We start from the raw sequence: 16,296 nt of genomic DNA on the forward strand, positions 1-16,296 counted from the left end.
GCTCGTGATTGTGAAAATGACACAATCTACAAGAACATAAAGAATTGACTTTGAAGTATAACAAGTGGTGTTGGAAAGTTTGCCAGATTGCATACCAGTGAGACGAGGTGGCCGAGTGGTTAAGGCGATGGACTGCTAATCCATTGTGCTCTGCACGCATGGGTTCAAATCCCATCCTCGTCGTCACAATGCTCTTTCGGTAGAAGAGGCATTTTTACAAATACTGCATCATAAACCAGCCAGTGAAGCTGATACAAAAATGGCCAAAATAAACAAGTCAAATCAAGAAGTCTACTTTAAGATGGTAAACATGAGCAAGTGTCTTGATATTTGAACATGCATTGTCAATACTACTATCTTGAATTTGTTTGGCAAATGCTTTATTTCCCCGCGATGGTGGATTAACTCACAAGTATAGGTTAAAATAATTTATGTTTAGATAATTAAAGTCTATGACATTTCTTGGGCTTTATTAAACTGATATGGGGTGCAGTTAAATTTTTTTACAGCAGAGCCCTTAATATAGGTTAAACCTTATTCCTGCACAATTTTCTTGTTTACATTACAGTGACAGCAAACTCTAAATGGTGATGTTTGTAATATTTGCAGAGATTTGAAATTACTGTAACTCATGTAACATAGTCTGTCACTACATTAAAGACAAGCATAGAACACATTTAGTGAAAATTAATACATTACTTTTACAGAGAAGGTCATTTTATTGGCCAGAAGTATTAAAAATCATTTTTGTTTGTGAGGTAGGTGATGGTGGATTTGTTCACAAGTTTCGGTTAAAATTAAATAAATGTTCCTAAAGCCAAGGATGGTTGAAAGTCGACTTGCTATCAAGCTCGTGATTGTGAAAATGACACAATCTACAAGAACATAAAGAATTGACTTTGAAGTATAACAAGTGGTGTTGGAAAGTTTGCCAGATTGCATACCAGTGAGACGAGGTGGCCGAGTGGTTAAGGCGATGGACTGCTAATCCATTGTGCTCATCCTCGTCGTCACAATGCTTTTTAGGTAGAAGAGGCATTTTTACAAATACTGCTACTGACACACAAATGGCCAAAATAAACAAGTCAAATCAAGAAGTCTACTTTAAGATGGTAAACATGAGCAAGTGTCTTGATATTTGAACATGCAATGTCAATACTACTATCTAGAATTTATTTTGCAAATGCTTTATCCCCCATGATGGTGGATTAGCTCACAAGTATAGGTTAAAATGATTTATGTTTAGATAATTTAAAGTCTATGACATTTCTTGGGCTTTGTTAAACTGATATGGGATGCAGTTAAAACATTTTTACAGCAGAGCCCTTAATATAGGTTAAACCTTATTCCTGCATAATTTTCTTGTTTACATTACAGTGACCGCAAACTCTAAATGGTGATGTTTGTAATATTTGCAGAGATTTGAAACTACTGTAACTCATGTAACATAGTCTGTCACTTCATTAAAGACAAGCATAGAACACATTTAGTGAAAATTAATACATTACTTTTACAGAGAAGGTCATGTTATTGGCCAGAAGTATTAAAAATCATTTTTGTTTGTGAGGTGGGTGATGGTGGATTTGTTCACAAGTTTCGGTTAAAATTAAATAAATGTTCCTAAAGCCAAGGATGGTTGAAAGTCGACTTGCTATTAAGCTCGTGATTGTGAAAATGACACAATCTACAAGAACATAAAGAATTGACTTTGAAGTATAACTAGTGGTGTTGGAATGTTTGCCAAATTGCATACTAGTGAGACGAGGTGGCCGAGTGGTTAAGGCGATGGACTGCCAATCCATTGTGCTCAGCACGCATAGGTTCAAATCCCATCCTAGTCGTCACTATACTTTTTAGGTAGAAGAGGCATTTTTACAAATACTGCTACTGACACACAAATGGCCAAAATAAACAAGTCAAATCAAGAAGTCTACTTTAAGATGGTAAACATGAGCAAGTGTCTTGATATTTGAACATGCAATGTCAATACTACTACCTAGAATTTATTTTGCAAATGCTTTATTCCCCATGATGGTGGATTAGCTCACAAGTATAGGTTAAAATGATTTATGTTTAGATAATTAAAGTCTATGACATTTCTTGGGCTTTGTTAAACTGATATGGGATGCAGTTAAATTTTTTTTACAGCAGAGCCCTTAATATAGGTTAAACCTTATTCCTGCATAATTTTCTTGTTTACATTACAGTGACAGCAAACTCTAAATGGTGATGTTTGTAATATTTGCAGCGATTTGAAATTACTGTAACTCATGTAACATAGTCTGTCACTTCATTAAAGACAAGCATAGAACACATTTAGTGAAAATTAATACATTATTTTTACAGAGAAGGTCATGTTATTGGCCAGAAGTATTAAAAATCATTTTTGTTTGTGAGGTGGGTGATGGTGGATTTGTTCACAAGTTTCGGTTAAAATTAAATAAATGTTCCTAAAGCCAAGGATGGTTGAAAGTCGACTTGCTATCAAGCTCGTGATTGTGAAAATGACACAATCTACAAGAACATAAAGAAATGACTTTGAAGTATAACAAGTGGTGTTGGAAAGTTTGCCAGATTGCATACAAGTGAGACGAGGTGGCCGAGTGGTTAAGGCGATGGGTTGCTAATCCATTGTGCTCTGCGCGCATGGGTTCAAATCCCATCCTCGTCGTCACAATGCTCTTTCGGTAGAAGAGGTATTTTTACAAATACTGCATCATAAACCAGCAAGTGAAGCTGACACAAAAATGGCCAAAATAAACAAGTCAAATCAAGAAGTCTACTTTAAGATGGTAAACATGAGCAAGTGTCTTGATATTTGAACATGCATTGTCAATACTACTATCTTGAATTTGTTTGGCAAATGCTTTATTTCCCCATGATGGTGGATTAACTCACAAGTATAGGTTAAAATAATTTATGTTAGATAATTAAAGTCTATGACATTTCTTGGGCTTTATTAAACTGATATGGGGTGCAGTTAAATTTTTTTACAGCAGAGCCCTTAATATAGGTTAAACCTTATTCCTGCATAATTTTCTTGTTTACATTACAGTGACAGCAAACTCTAAATGGTGATGTTTGTAATATTTGCAGAGATTTGAAATTACTGTAACTCATGTAACATAGTCTGTCACTTCATTAAAGACAAGCATAGAACACATTTAGTGAAAATTAATACATTACTTTTACAGAGAAGGTCATGTTATTGGCCAGAAGTATTAAAAATCATTTTTGTTTGTGAGGTGGGTGATGGTGGATTTGTTCACAAGTTTCGGTTAAAATTAAATAAATGTTCCTAAAGCCAAGGATGGTTGAAAGTCGACTTGCTATCAAGCTCGTGATTGTGAAAATGACACAATCTACAAGAACATAAAGAATTGACTTTGAAGTATAACAAGTGGTGTTGGAAAGTTTGCCAAATTGCATACCAGTGAGACGAGGTGGCCGAGTGGTTAAGGCGATGGGCTACTAATCCATTGTGCTCTGCACGCATGGGTTCAAATCCCATCCTCGTTGTCACAATGCTCTTTCGGTAGAAGAGGCATTTTTACAAATACTGCATCATAAACCAGCAAGTGAAGCTGACACAAAAATGGCCAAAATAAACAAGTCAAATCAAGAAGTCTACTTTAAGATGGTAAACATGAGCAAGTGTCTTGATATTTGAACATGCATTGTCAATACTACTATCTTGAATTTGTTTGGCAAATGCTTTATTTCCCCATGATGGTGGATTAACTCACAAGTATAGGTTAAAATAATTTATGTTAGATAATTAAAGTCTATGACATTTCTTGGGCTTTATTAAACTGATATGGGGTGCAGTTAAATTTTTTTACAGCAGAGCCCTTAATATAGGTTAAACCTTATTCCTGCATAATTTTCTTGTTTACATTACAGTGACAGCAAACTCTAAATGGTGATGTTTGTAATATTTGCAGAGATTTGAAATTACTGTAACTCATGTAACATAGTCTGTCACTTCATTAAAGACAAGCATAGAACACATTTAGTGAAAATTAATACATTACTTTTACAGAGAAGGTCATGTTATTGGCCAGAAGTATTAAAAATCATTTTTGTTTGTGAAGTGGATGATGGTGGATTTGTTCACAAGTATCGGTTAAAATTAAATAAATGTTCCTAAAGCCAAGGATGGTTGAAAGTCGACTTACTATCAAGCTGGTGATTGTGAAAATGACACAATCTACAAGAACATAAAGAATTGACTTTGAAGTATAACAAGTGGTGTTGGAAATTTTGCCAGACTGCATACCAGTGAGACGAGGTGGCCGAGTGGTTAAGGCGATGGACTGCTAATCCATTGTGCTCTGCACGCATGGGTTCAAATCCCATCCTTGTCGTCACAATGCTCTTTAGGTAGAAGAGGCATTTTTACAAATACTGCTTCATAAACCAGCAAGTGAAGCTGACACAAAAATGGCCAAAATAAACAAGTCAAATCAAGAAGTCTACTTTAAGATGGTAAACATGAGCAAGTGTCTTGATATTTGAACATGCATTGTCAATACTAATATCTTGAATTTGTTTGGCAAATGCTTTATTTCCCCATGATGGTGGATTAACTCACAAGTGTAGGTTAAAATAATTTATGTTTAGATAATTAAAGTCTATGACATTTCTTGGGCTTTATTAAACTGATATGGGGTGCAGTTAATTTTTTTTTACAGCAGAGCCCTTAATATAGGTTAAACCTTATTCCTGCATAATTTTCTTGTTTACATTACAGTGACAGCAAACTCTAAATGGTGATGTTTGTAATATTTGCAGAGATTTGAAATTACTGTAACTCATGTAACATAGTCTGTCACTTCCTTAAAGACAAGCATAGAACACATTTAGTGAAAATTAATACATTACTTTTACAGAGAAGGTCATGTTATTGGCCAGAAGTATTAAAAATCATTTTTGTTTGTGAGGTGGATGATGGTGGATTTGTTCACAAGTATCGGTTAAAATTAAATAAATGTTCCTAAAGCCAAGGATGGTTGAAAGTCGACTTACTATCTAGCTCGTGATTGTGAAAATGACACAATCTACAAGAACATAAAGAATTGACTTTGAAGTATAAGTAGTAGTGTTGGAAAGTTTGCCATATTGCATACCAGTGAGACGAGGTGGCCGAGTGGTTAAGGCGATGGACTGCTAATCCATTGTGCTCATCCTCGTCGTCACAATGCTTTTTAGGTAGAAGAGGCATTTTTACAAATACTGCTACTGACACACAAATGGCCAAAATAAACAAGTCAAATCAAGAAGTCTACTTTAAGATGGTAAACATGAGCAAGTGTCTTGATATTTGAACATGCAATGTCAATACTACTATCTAGAATTTATTTTGCAAATGCTTTATCCCCCATGATGGTGGATTAGCTCACAAGTATAGGTTAAAATGATTTATGTTTAGATAATTTAAAGTCTATGACATTTATTGGGCTTTGTTAAACTGATATGGGATGCAGTTAAAACATTTTTACAGCAGAGCCCTTAATATAGGTTAAACCTTATTCCTGCATAATTTTCTTGTTTACATTACAGTGACAGCAAACTCTAAATGGTGATGTTTGTAATATTTGCAGAGATTTGAAATTACTGTAACTCATGTAACATAGTCTGTCACTTCATTAAAGACAAGCATAGAACACATTTAGTGAAAATTAATACATTACTTTTACAGAGAAGGTCATGTTATTGGCCAGAAGTATTAAAAATCATTTTTGTTTGTGAAGTGGATGATGGTGGATTTGTTCACAAGTATCGGTTAAAATTAAATAAATGTTCCTAAAGCCAAGGATGGTTGAAAGTCGACTTACTATCAAGCTGGCGATTGTGAAAATGACACAATCTACAAGAACATAAAGAATAGACTTTGAAGTATAACTAGTGGTGTTGGAAAGTTTGCCAGATTGCATACCAGTGAGACGAGGTGGCCGAGTGGTTAAGGCGATGGACTGCTAATCCATTGTGCTCATCCTCGTCGTCACAATGCTTTTTAGGTAGAAGAGGCATTTTTACAAATACTGCTACTGACACACAAATGGCCAAAATAAACAAGTCAAATCAAGAAGTCTACTTTAAGCTGGTAAACATGAGCAAGTGTCTTGATATTTGAACATGCAATGTCAATACTACTATCTAGAATTTATTTTGCAAATGCTTTATTCCCCATGATGGTGGATTAGCTCACAAGTATAGGTTAAAATGATTTATGTTTAGATAATTAAAGTCTATGACATTTCTTGGGCTTTGTTAAACTGATATGGGATGCAGTTAAAAAATTTTTACAGCAGAGCCCTTAATATAGGTTAAACCTTATTCCTGCATAATTTTCTTGTTTAAATTACACTGACAGCAAACTCTAAATGGTGATGTTTGTAATATTTGCTGAGATTTGAAATTACTGTAACTCATGTAACATAGTCTGTCACCTCATTAAAGACAAGCATAGAACACATTTAGTGAAAATTAATGCATTACTTTTACAGAGAAGGTCATGTTATTGGCCAGAAGTATTAAAAATCATTTTTGTTTGTGAGGTGGGTGATGGTGGATTTGTTCACAAGTTTCGGTTAAAATTAAATAAATGTTCCTAAAGCCAAGGATGGTTGAAAGTCGACTTGCTATCAAGCTCGTGATTGTGAAAATGACACAATCTACAAGAACATAAAGAATTGACTTTGAAGTATAACAAGTGGTGTTGGAAATTTTGCCAGACTGCATACCAGTGAGACGAGGTGGCCGAGTGGTTAAGGCGATGGACTGCTAATCCATTGTGCTCTGCACGCATGGGTTCAAATCCCATCCTTGTCGTCACAATGCTCTTTAGGTAGAAGAGGCATTTTTACAAATACTGCTTCATAAACCAGCAAGTGAAGCTGACACAAAAATGGCCAAAATAAACAAGTCAAATCAAGAAGTCTACTTTAAGATGGTAAACATGAGCAAGTGTCTTGATATTTGAACATGCATTGTCAATACTACTATCTTGAATTTGTTTGGCAAATGCTTTATTTCCCCGCGATGGTGGATTAACTCACAAGTATAGGTTAAAATAATTTATGTTTAGATAATTAAAGTCTATGACATTTCTTGGGCTTTATTAAACTGATATAGGGTGCAGTTAAATTTTTTTACAGCAGAGCCCTTAATATAGGTTAAACCTTATTCCTGCATAATTTTCTTGTTTACATTACAGTGACAGCAAACTCTAAATGGTGATGTTTGTAATATTTGCAGCGATTTGAAATTACTGTAACTCATGTAACATAGTCTGTCACTTCATTAAAGAAAAGCATAGAACACATTTAGTGAAAATTAATACATTATTTTTACAGAGAAGGTCATGTTATTGGCCAGAAGTATTAAAAATCATTTTTGTTTGTGAGGTGGGTGATGGTGGATTTGTTCACAAGTTTCGGTTAAAATTAAATAAATGTTCCTAAAGCCAAGGATGGTTGAAAGTCGACTTGCTATCAAGCTCGTGATTGTGAAAATGACACAATCTACAAGAACATAAAGAATTGACTTTGAAGTATAACAAGTGGTGTTGGAAAGTTTGCCAGATTGCATACAAGTGAGACGAGGTGGTCGAGTGGTTAAGGCGATGGGCTGCTAATCCATTGTGCTCTGCGCGCATGGGTTCAAATCCCATTCTCGTCGTCACAATGCTCTTTCGGTAGAAGAGGCATTTTTATAAATACTGCATCATAAACCAGCAAGTGAAGCGGACACAAAAATGGCCAAAATAAACAAGTCAAATCAAGAAGTCTACTTTAAGATGGTAAACATGAGCAAGTGTCTTGATATTTGAACATGCATTGTCAATACTACTATCTTGAATTTGTTTGGCAAATGCTTTATTTCCCCATGATGGTGGATTAACTCACAAGTATAGGTTAAAATAATTTATGTTAGATAATTAAAGTCTATGACATTTATTGGGCTTTATTAAACTGATATGGGGTGCAGTTAAAAATTTTTACAGCAGAGCCCTTAATATAGGTTAAACCTTATTCCTGCATAATTTTCTTGTTTACATTACAGTGACAGCAAACTCTAAATGGTGATGTTTGTAATATTTGCAGAGATTTGAAATTACTGTAACTCATGTAACATAGTCTGTCACCTCATTAAAGACAAGCATAGAACACATTTAGTGAAAATTAATACATTACTTTTACAGAGAAGGTCATGTTATTGGCCAGAAGTATTAAAAATCATTTTTGTTTGTGAAGTGGATGATGGTGGATTTGTTCACAAGTATCGGTTAAAATTAAATAAATGTTCCTAAAGCCAAGGATGGTTGAAAGTCGACTTACTATCAAGCTGGTGATTGTGAAAATGACACAATCTACAAGAACATAAAGAATTGACTTTGAAGTATAACAAGTGGTGTTGGAAATTTTGCCAGACTGCATACCAGTGAGACGAGGTGGCCGAGTGGTTAAGGCGATGGACTGCTAATCCATTGTGCTCTGCACGCATGGGTTCAAATCCCATCCTTGTCGTCACAATGCTCTTTAGGTAGAAGAGGCATTTTTACAAATACTGCTTCATAAACCAGCAAGTGAAGCTGACACAAAAATGGCCAAAATAAACAAGTCAAATCAAGAAGTCTACTTTAAGATGGTAAACATGAGCAAGTGTCTTGATATTTGAACATGCATTGTCAATACTAATATCTTGAATTTGTTTGGCAAATGCTTTATTTCCCCATGATGGTGGATTAACTCACAAGTGTAGGTTAAAATAATTTATGTTTAGATAATTAAAGTCTATGACATTTCTTGGGCTTTATTAAACTGATATGGGGTGCAGTTAATTTTTTTTTACAGCAGAGCCCTTAATATAGGTTAAACCTTATTCCTGCATAATTTTCTTGTTTACATTACAGTGACAGCAAACTCTAAATGGTGATGTTTGTAATATTTGCAGAGATTTGAAATTACTGTAACTCATGTAACATAGTCTGTCACTTCCTTAAAGACAAGCATAGAACACATTTAGTGAAAATTAATACATTACTTTTACAGAGAAGGTCATGTTATTGGCCAGAAGTATTAAAAATCATTTTTGTTTGTGAGGTGGATGATGGTGGATTTGTTCACAAGTATCGGTTAAAATTAAATAAATGTTCCTAAAGCCAAGGATGGTTGAAAGTCGACTTACTATCTAGCTCGTGATTGTGAAAATGACACAATCTACAAGAACATAAAGAATTGACTTTGAAGTATAAGTAGTAGTGTTGGAAAGTTTGCCATATTGCATACCAGTGAGACGAGGTGGCCGAGTGGTTAAGGCGATGGACTGCTAATCCATTGTGCTCATCCTCGTCGTCACAATGCTTTTTAGGTAGAAGAGGCATTTTTACAAATACTGCTACTGACACACAAATGGCCAAAATAAACAAGTCAAATCAAGAAGTCTACTTTAAGATGGTAAACATGAGCAAGTGTCTTGATATTTGAACATGCAATGTCAATACTACTATCTAGAATTTATTTTGCAAATGCTTTATCCCCCATGATGGTGGATTAGCTCACAAGTATAGGTTAAAATGATTTATGTTTAGATAATTTAAAGTCTATGACATTTATTGGGCTTTGTTAAACTGATATGGGATGCAGTTAAAACATTTTTACAGCAGAGCCCTTAATATAGGTTAAACCTTATTCCTGCATAATTTTCTTGTTTACATTACAGTGACAGCAAACTCTAAATGGTGATGTTTGTAATATTTGCAGAGATTTGAAATTACTGTAACTCATGTAACATAGTCTGTCACTTCATTAAAGACAAGCATAGAACACATTTAGTGAAAATTAATACATTACTTTTACAGAGAAGGTCATGTTATTGGCCAGAAGTATTAAAAATCATTTTTGTTTGTGAAGTGGATGATGGTGGATTTGTTCACAAGTATCGGTTAAAATTAAATAAATGTTCCTAAAGCCAAGGATGGTTGAAAGTCGACTTACTATCAAGCTGGCGATTGTGAAAATGACACAATCTACAAGAACATAAAGAATAGACTTTGAAGTATAACTAGTGGTGTTGGAAAGTTTGCCAGATTGCATACCAGTGAGACGAGGTGGCCGAGTGGTTAAGGCGATGGACTGCTAATCCATTGTGCTCATCCTCGTCGTCACAATGCTTTTTAGGTAGAAGAGGCATTTTTACAAATACTGCTACTGACACACAAATGGCCAAAATAAACAAGTCAAATCAAGAAGTCTACTTTAAGCTGGTAAACATGAGCAAGTGTCTTGATATTTGAACATGCAATGTCAATACTACTATCTAGAATTTATTTTGCAAATGCTTTATTCCCCATGATGGTGGATTAGCTCACAAGTATAGGTTAAAATGATTTATGTTTAGATAATTAAAGTCTATGACATTTCTTGGGCTTTGTTAAACTGATATGGGATGCAGTTAAAAAATTTTTACAGCAGAGCCCTTAATATAGGTTAAACCTTATTCCTGCATAATTTTCTTGTTTAAATTACACTGACAGCAAACTCTAAATGGTGATGTTTGTAATATTTGCTGAGATTTGAAATTACTGTAACTCATGTAACATAGTCTGTCACCTCATTAAAGACAAGCATAGAACACATTTAGTGAAAATTAATGCATTACTTTTACAGAGAAGGTCATGTTATTGGCCAGAAGTATTAAAAATCATTTTTGTTTGTGAGGTGGGTGATGGTGGATTTGTTCACAAGTTTCGGTTAAAATTAAATAAATGTTCCTAAAGCCAAGGATGGTTGAAAGTCGACTTGCTATCAAGCTCGTGATTGTGAAAATGACACAATCTACAAGAACATAAAGAATTGACTTTGAAGTATAACAAGTGGTGTTGGAAATTTTGCCAGACTGCATACCAGTGAGACGAGGTGGCCGAGTGGTTAAGGCGATGGACTGCTAATCCATTGTGCTCTGCACGCATGGGTTCAAATCCCATCCTTGTCGTCACAATGCTCTTTAGGTAGAAGAGGCATTTTTACAAATACTGCTTCATAAACCAGCAAGTGAAGCTGACACAAAAATGGCCAAAATAAACAAGTCAAATCAAGAAGTCTACTTTAAGATGGTAAACATGAGCAAGTGTCTTGATATTTGAACATGCATTGTCAATACTACTATCTTGAATTTGTTTGGCAAATGCTTTATTTCCCCGCGATGGTGGATTAACTCACAAGTATAGGTTAAAATAATTTATGTTTAGATAATTAAAGTCTATGACATTTCTTGGGCTTTATTAAACTGATATAGGGTGCAGTTAAATTTTTTTACAGCAGAGCCCTTAATATAGGTTAAACCTTATTCCTGCATAATTTTCTTGTTTACATTACAGTGACAGCAAACTCTAAATGGTGATGTTTGTAATATTTGCAGCGATTTGAAATTACTGTAACTCATGTAACATAGTCTGTCACTTCATTAAAGAAAAGCATAGAACACATTTAGTGAAAATTAATACATTATTTTTACAGAGAAGGTCATGTTATTGGCCAGAAGTATTAAAAATCATTTTTGTTTGTGAGGTGGGTGATGGTGGATTTGTTCACAAGTTTCGGTTAAAATTAAATAAATGTTCCTAAAGCCAAGGATGGTTGAAAGTCGACTTGCTATCAAGCTCGTGATTGTGAAAATGACACAATCTACAAGAACATAAAGAATTGACTTTGAAGTATAACAAGTGGTGTTGGAAAGTTTGCCAGATTGCATACAAGTGAGACGAGGTGGTCGAGTGGTTAAGGCGATGGGCTGCTAATCCATTGTGCTCTGCGCGCATGGGTTCAAATCCCATTCTCGTCGTCACAATGCTCTTTCGGTAGAAGAGGCATTTTTATAAATACTGCATCATAAACCAGCAAGTGAAGCGGACACAAAAATGGCCAAAATAAACAAGTCAAATCAAGAAGTCTACTTTAAGATGGTAAACATGAGCAAGTGTCTTGATATTTGAACATGCATTGTCAATACTACTATCTTGAATTTGTTTGGCAAATGCTTTATTTCCCCATGATGGTGGATTAACTCACAAGTATAGGTTAAAATAATTTATGTTAGATAATTAAAGTCTATGACATTTATTGGGCTTTATTAAACTGATATGGGGTGCAGTTAAAAATTTTTACAGCAGAGCCCTTAATATAGGTTAAACCTTATTCCTGCATAATTTTCTTGTTTACATTACAGTGACAGCAAACTCTAAATGGTGATGTTTGTAATATTTGCAGAGATTTGAAATTACTGTAACTCATGTAACATAGTCTGTCACCTCATTAAAGACAAGCATAGAACACATTTAGTGAAAATTAATACATTACTTTTACAGAGAAGGTCATGTTATTGGCCAGAAGTATTAAAAATCATTTTTGTTTGTGAGGTGGATGATGGTGAATTTGTTCACAAGTTTCGGTTAAAATTAAATAAATGTTCCTAAAGCCAAGGATGGTTGAAAGTCGACTTGCTATCAAGCTCGTGATTGTGAAAATGACACAATCTACAAGAACATAAAGAATTGACTTTGAAGTATAACAAGTGGTGTTGGAAAGTTTGCCAGATTGCATACCAGTGAGACGAGGTGGCCGAGTGGTTAAGGCGATGGACTGCTAATCTATTGTGCTCATCCTCGTCGTCACAATGCTTTTTAGGTAGAAGAGGCATTTTTACAAATACTGCTACTGACACACAAATGGCCAAAATAAACAAGTCAAATCAAGAAGTCTACTTTAAGATGGTAAACATGAGCAAGTGTCTTGATATTTGAACATGCAATGTCAATACTACTATCTAGAATTTATTTTGCAAATGCTTTATCCCCCATGATGGTGGATTAGCTCACAAGTATAGGTTAAAATGATTTATGTTTAGATAATTTAAAGTCTATGACATTTCTTGGGCTTTGTTAAACTGATATGGGATGCAGTTAAAACATTTTTACAGCAGAGCCCTTAATAAAGGTTAAACCTTATTCCTGCATAATTTTCTTGTTTACATTACAGTGACCGCAAACTCTAAATGGTGATGTTTGTAATATTTGCAGAGATTTGAAATTACTGTAACTCATGTAACATAGTCTGTCACTTCATTAAAGACAAGCATAGAACACATTTAGTGAAAATTAATACATTACTTTTACAGAGAAGGTCATGTTATTGGCCAGAAGTATTAAAAATCATTTTTGTTTGTGAGGTGGGTGATGGTGGATTTGTTCACAAGTTTCGGTTAAAATTAAATAAATGTTCCTAAAGCCAAGGATGGTTGAAAGTCGACTTGCTATTAAGCTCGTGATTGTGAAAATGACACAATCTACAAGAACATAAAGAATTGACTTTGAAGTATAACTAGTGGTGTTGGAATGTTTGCCAAATTGCATACTAGTGAGACGAGGTGGCCGAGTGGTTAAGGCGATGGACTGCTAATCCATTGTGCTCAGCACGCATAGGTTCAAATCCCATCCTAGTCGTCACTATACTTTTTAGGTAGAAGAGGCATTTTTACAAATACTGCTATTGACACACAAATGGCCAAAATAAACAAGTCAAATCAAGAAGTCTTCTTTAAGATGGTAAACATGAGCAAGTGTCTTGATATTTGAACATGCAATGTCAATACTACTACCTAGAATTTATTTTGCAAATGCTTTATTCCCCATGATGGTGGATTAGCTCACAAGTATAGGTTAAAATGATTTATGTTTAGATAATTAAAGTCTATGACATTTCTTGGGCTTTGTTAAACTGATATGGGATGCAGTTAAATTTTTTTTACAGCAGAGCCCTTAATATAGGTTAAACCTTATTCCTGCATAATTTTCTTGTTTACATTACAGTGACAGCAAACTCTAAATGGTGATGTTTGTAATATTTGCAGCGATTTGAAATTACTGTAACTCATGTAACATAGTCTGTCACTTCATTAAAGACAAGCATAGAACACATTTAGTGAAAATTAATACATTATTTTTACAGAGAAGGTCATGTTATTGGCCAGAAGTATTAAAAATCATTTTTGTTTGTGAGGTGGGTGATGGTGGATTTGTTCACAAGTTTCGGTTAAAATTAAATAAATGTTCCTAAAGCCAAGGATGGTTGAAAGTCGACTTGCTATCAAGCTCGTGATTGTGAAAATGACACAATCTACAAGAACATAAAGAATTGACTTTGAAGTATAACAAGTGGTGTTGGAAAGTTTGCCAGATTGCATACAAGTGAGACGAGGTGGCCGAGTGGTTAAGGCGATGGGCTGCTAATCCATTGTGCTCTGCGCGCATGGGTTCAAATCCCATCCTCGTCGTTACAATGCTCTTTCGGTAGTAGAGGTAATTTTACAAATACTGCATCATAAACCAGCAAGTGAAGCTGACACAAAAATGGCCAAAATAAACAAGTCAAATCAAGAAGTCTACTTTAAGATGGTAAACATGAGCAAGTGTCTTGATATTTGAACATGCATTGTCAATACTACTATCTTGAATTTGTTTGGCAAATGCTTTATTTCCCCATGATGGTGGATTAACTCACAAGTATAGGTTAAAATAATTTATGTTAGATAATTAAAGTCTATGACATTTCTTGGGCTTTATTAAACTGATATGGGGTGCAGTTAAATTTTTTTACAGCAGAGCCCTTAATATAGGTTAAACCTTATTCCTGCATAATTTTCTTGTTTACATTACAGTGACAGCAAACTCTAAATGGTGATGTTTGCAATATTTGCAGAGATTTGAAATTACTGTAACTCATGTAACATAGTCTGTCACTTCATTAAAGACAAGCATAGAACACATTTAGTGAAAATTAATACATTACTTTTACAGAGAAGGTCATGTTATTGGCCAGAAGTATTAAAAATAATTTTTGTTTGTGAGGTGGGTGATGGTGGATTTGTTCACAAGTTTCGGTTAAAATTAAATAAATGTTCCTAAAGCCAAGGATGGTTGAAAGTCGACTTGCTATCAAGCTCGTGATTGTGAAAATGACACAATCTACAAGAACATAAAGAATTGACTTTGAAGTATAACAAGTGGTGTTGGAAAGTTTGCCAGATTGCATACCAGTGAGACGAGGTGGCCGAGTGGTTAAGGCGATGGGCTGCTAATCCATTGTGCTCTGCACGCATGGGTTCAAATCCCATCCTCGTTGTCACAATGCTCTTTCGGTAGAAGAGGCATTTTTACAAATACTGCATCATAAACCAGCAAGTGAAGCTGACACAAAAATGGCCAAAATAAACAAGTCAAATCAAGAAGTCTACTTTAAGATGGTAAACTTGAGCAAGTGTCTTGATATTTGAACATGCATTGTCAATACTACTATCTTGAATTTGTTTGGCAAATGCTTTATTTCCCCATGATGGTGGATTAACTCACAAGTATAGGTTAAAATAATTTATGTTAGATAATTAAAGTCTATGACATTTCTTGGGCTTTATTAAACTGATATGGGGTGCAGTTAAATTTTTTTACAGCAGAGCCCTTAATATAGGTTAAACCTTATTCCTGCATAATTTTCTTGTTTACATTACAGTGACAGCAAACTCTAAATGGTGATGTTTGTAATATTTGCAGAGATTTGAAATTACTGTAACTCATGTAACATAGTCTGTCACTTCATTAAAGACAAGCATAGAACACATTTAGTGAAAATTAATACATTACTTTTACAGAGAAGGTCATGTTATTGGCCAGAAGTATTAAAAATCATTTTTGTTTGTGAAGTGGATGATGGTGGATTTGTTCACAAGTATCGGTTAAAATTAAATAAATGTTCCTAAAGCCAAGGATGGTTGAAAGTCGACTTACTATCAAGCTGGTGATTGTGAAAATGACACAATCTACAAGAACATAAAGAATTGACTTTGAAGTATAACAAGTGGTGTTGGAAATTTTGCCAGACTGCATACCAGTGAGACGAGGTGGCCGAGTGGTTAAGGCGATGGACTGCTAATCCATTGTGCTCTGCACGCATGGGTTCAAATCCCATCCTTGTCGTCACAATGCTCTTTAGGTAGAAGAGGCATTTTTACAAATACTGCTTCATAAACCAGCAAGTGAAGCTGACACAAAAATGGCCAAAATAAACAAGTCAAATCAAGAAGTCTACTTTAAGATGGTAAACATGAGCAAGTGTCTTGATATTTGAACATGCATTGTCAATACTAATATCTTGAATTTGTTTGGCAAATGCTTTATTTCCCATGATGGTGGATTAACTCACAAGTGTAGGTTAAAATAATTTATGTTTAGATAATTAAAGT

At 34.7% G+C, this 16,296-nt stretch overlaps 14 non-coding genes across 14 annotated transcripts; all 14 read left to right on the plus strand.

The window, feature by feature from the left end:
* Positions 1–101: 101 nt before the first annotated feature.
* Positions 102–183, plus strand: TRNAS-GCU (transfer RNA serine (anticodon GCU)). The gene has a single exon. It is a non-coding gene; the product is annotated as a tRNA-Ser (tRNA).
* A 1,576-nt stretch (positions 184–1,759) lies between these two features.
* TRNAG-GCC (transfer RNA glycine (anticodon GCC)) lies at positions 1,760–1,841 on the plus strand. The gene has a single exon. It is a non-coding gene; the product is annotated as a tRNA-Gly (tRNA).
* Positions 1,842–2,589: 748 nt separating this feature from the next.
* TRNAS-GCU (transfer RNA serine (anticodon GCU)) lies at positions 2,590–2,671 on the plus strand. The gene has a single exon. It is a non-coding gene; the product is annotated as a tRNA-Ser (tRNA).
* A 766-nt stretch (positions 2,672–3,437) lies between these two features.
* On the plus strand, positions 3,438–3,519 carry TRNAS-ACU (transfer RNA serine (anticodon ACU)). Its single transcript has one exon. It is a non-coding gene; the product is annotated as a tRNA-Ser (tRNA).
* Positions 3,520–4,285: 766 nt separating this feature from the next.
* Positions 4,286–4,367, plus strand: TRNAS-GCU (transfer RNA serine (anticodon GCU)). The gene has a single exon. It is a non-coding gene; the product is annotated as a tRNA-Ser (tRNA).
* A 2,385-nt stretch (positions 4,368–6,752) lies between these two features.
* On the plus strand, positions 6,753–6,834 carry TRNAS-GCU (transfer RNA serine (anticodon GCU)). Its single transcript has one exon. It is a non-coding gene; the product is annotated as a tRNA-Ser (tRNA).
* A 767-nt stretch (positions 6,835–7,601) lies between these two features.
* Positions 7,602–7,683, plus strand: TRNAS-GCU (transfer RNA serine (anticodon GCU)). Its single transcript has one exon. It is a non-coding gene; the product is annotated as a tRNA-Ser (tRNA).
* A 766-nt stretch (positions 7,684–8,449) lies between these two features.
* TRNAS-GCU (transfer RNA serine (anticodon GCU)) lies at positions 8,450–8,531 on the plus strand. The gene has a single exon. It is a non-coding gene; the product is annotated as a tRNA-Ser (tRNA).
* Positions 8,532–10,916: 2,385 nt separating this feature from the next.
* On the plus strand, positions 10,917–10,998 carry TRNAS-GCU (transfer RNA serine (anticodon GCU)). The gene has a single exon. It is a non-coding gene; the product is annotated as a tRNA-Ser (tRNA).
* Positions 10,999–11,765: 767 nt separating this feature from the next.
* TRNAS-GCU (transfer RNA serine (anticodon GCU)) lies at positions 11,766–11,847 on the plus strand. Its single transcript has one exon. It is a non-coding gene; the product is annotated as a tRNA-Ser (tRNA).
* Positions 11,848–13,422: 1,575 nt separating this feature from the next.
* Positions 13,423–13,504, plus strand: TRNAS-GCU (transfer RNA serine (anticodon GCU)). The gene has a single exon. It is a non-coding gene; the product is annotated as a tRNA-Ser (tRNA).
* Positions 13,505–14,252: 748 nt separating this feature from the next.
* On the plus strand, positions 14,253–14,334 carry TRNAS-GCU (transfer RNA serine (anticodon GCU)). The gene has a single exon. It is a non-coding gene; the product is annotated as a tRNA-Ser (tRNA).
* A 766-nt stretch (positions 14,335–15,100) lies between these two features.
* Positions 15,101–15,182, plus strand: TRNAS-GCU (transfer RNA serine (anticodon GCU)). Its single transcript has one exon. It is a non-coding gene; the product is annotated as a tRNA-Ser (tRNA).
* A 766-nt stretch (positions 15,183–15,948) lies between these two features.
* TRNAS-GCU (transfer RNA serine (anticodon GCU)) lies at positions 15,949–16,030 on the plus strand. Its single transcript has one exon. It is a non-coding gene; the product is annotated as a tRNA-Ser (tRNA).
* The last annotated feature ends 266 nt before the right edge of the window (positions 16,031–16,296 follow it).

Source organism: Pseudophryne corroboree, chromosome 11 (genome assembly GCF_028390025.1).
Source record: "Pseudophryne corroboree isolate aPseCor3 chromosome 11, aPseCor3.hap2, whole genome shotgun sequence".
NCBI lineage: Eukaryota > Metazoa > Chordata > Amphibia > Anura > Myobatrachidae > Pseudophryne > Pseudophryne corroboree.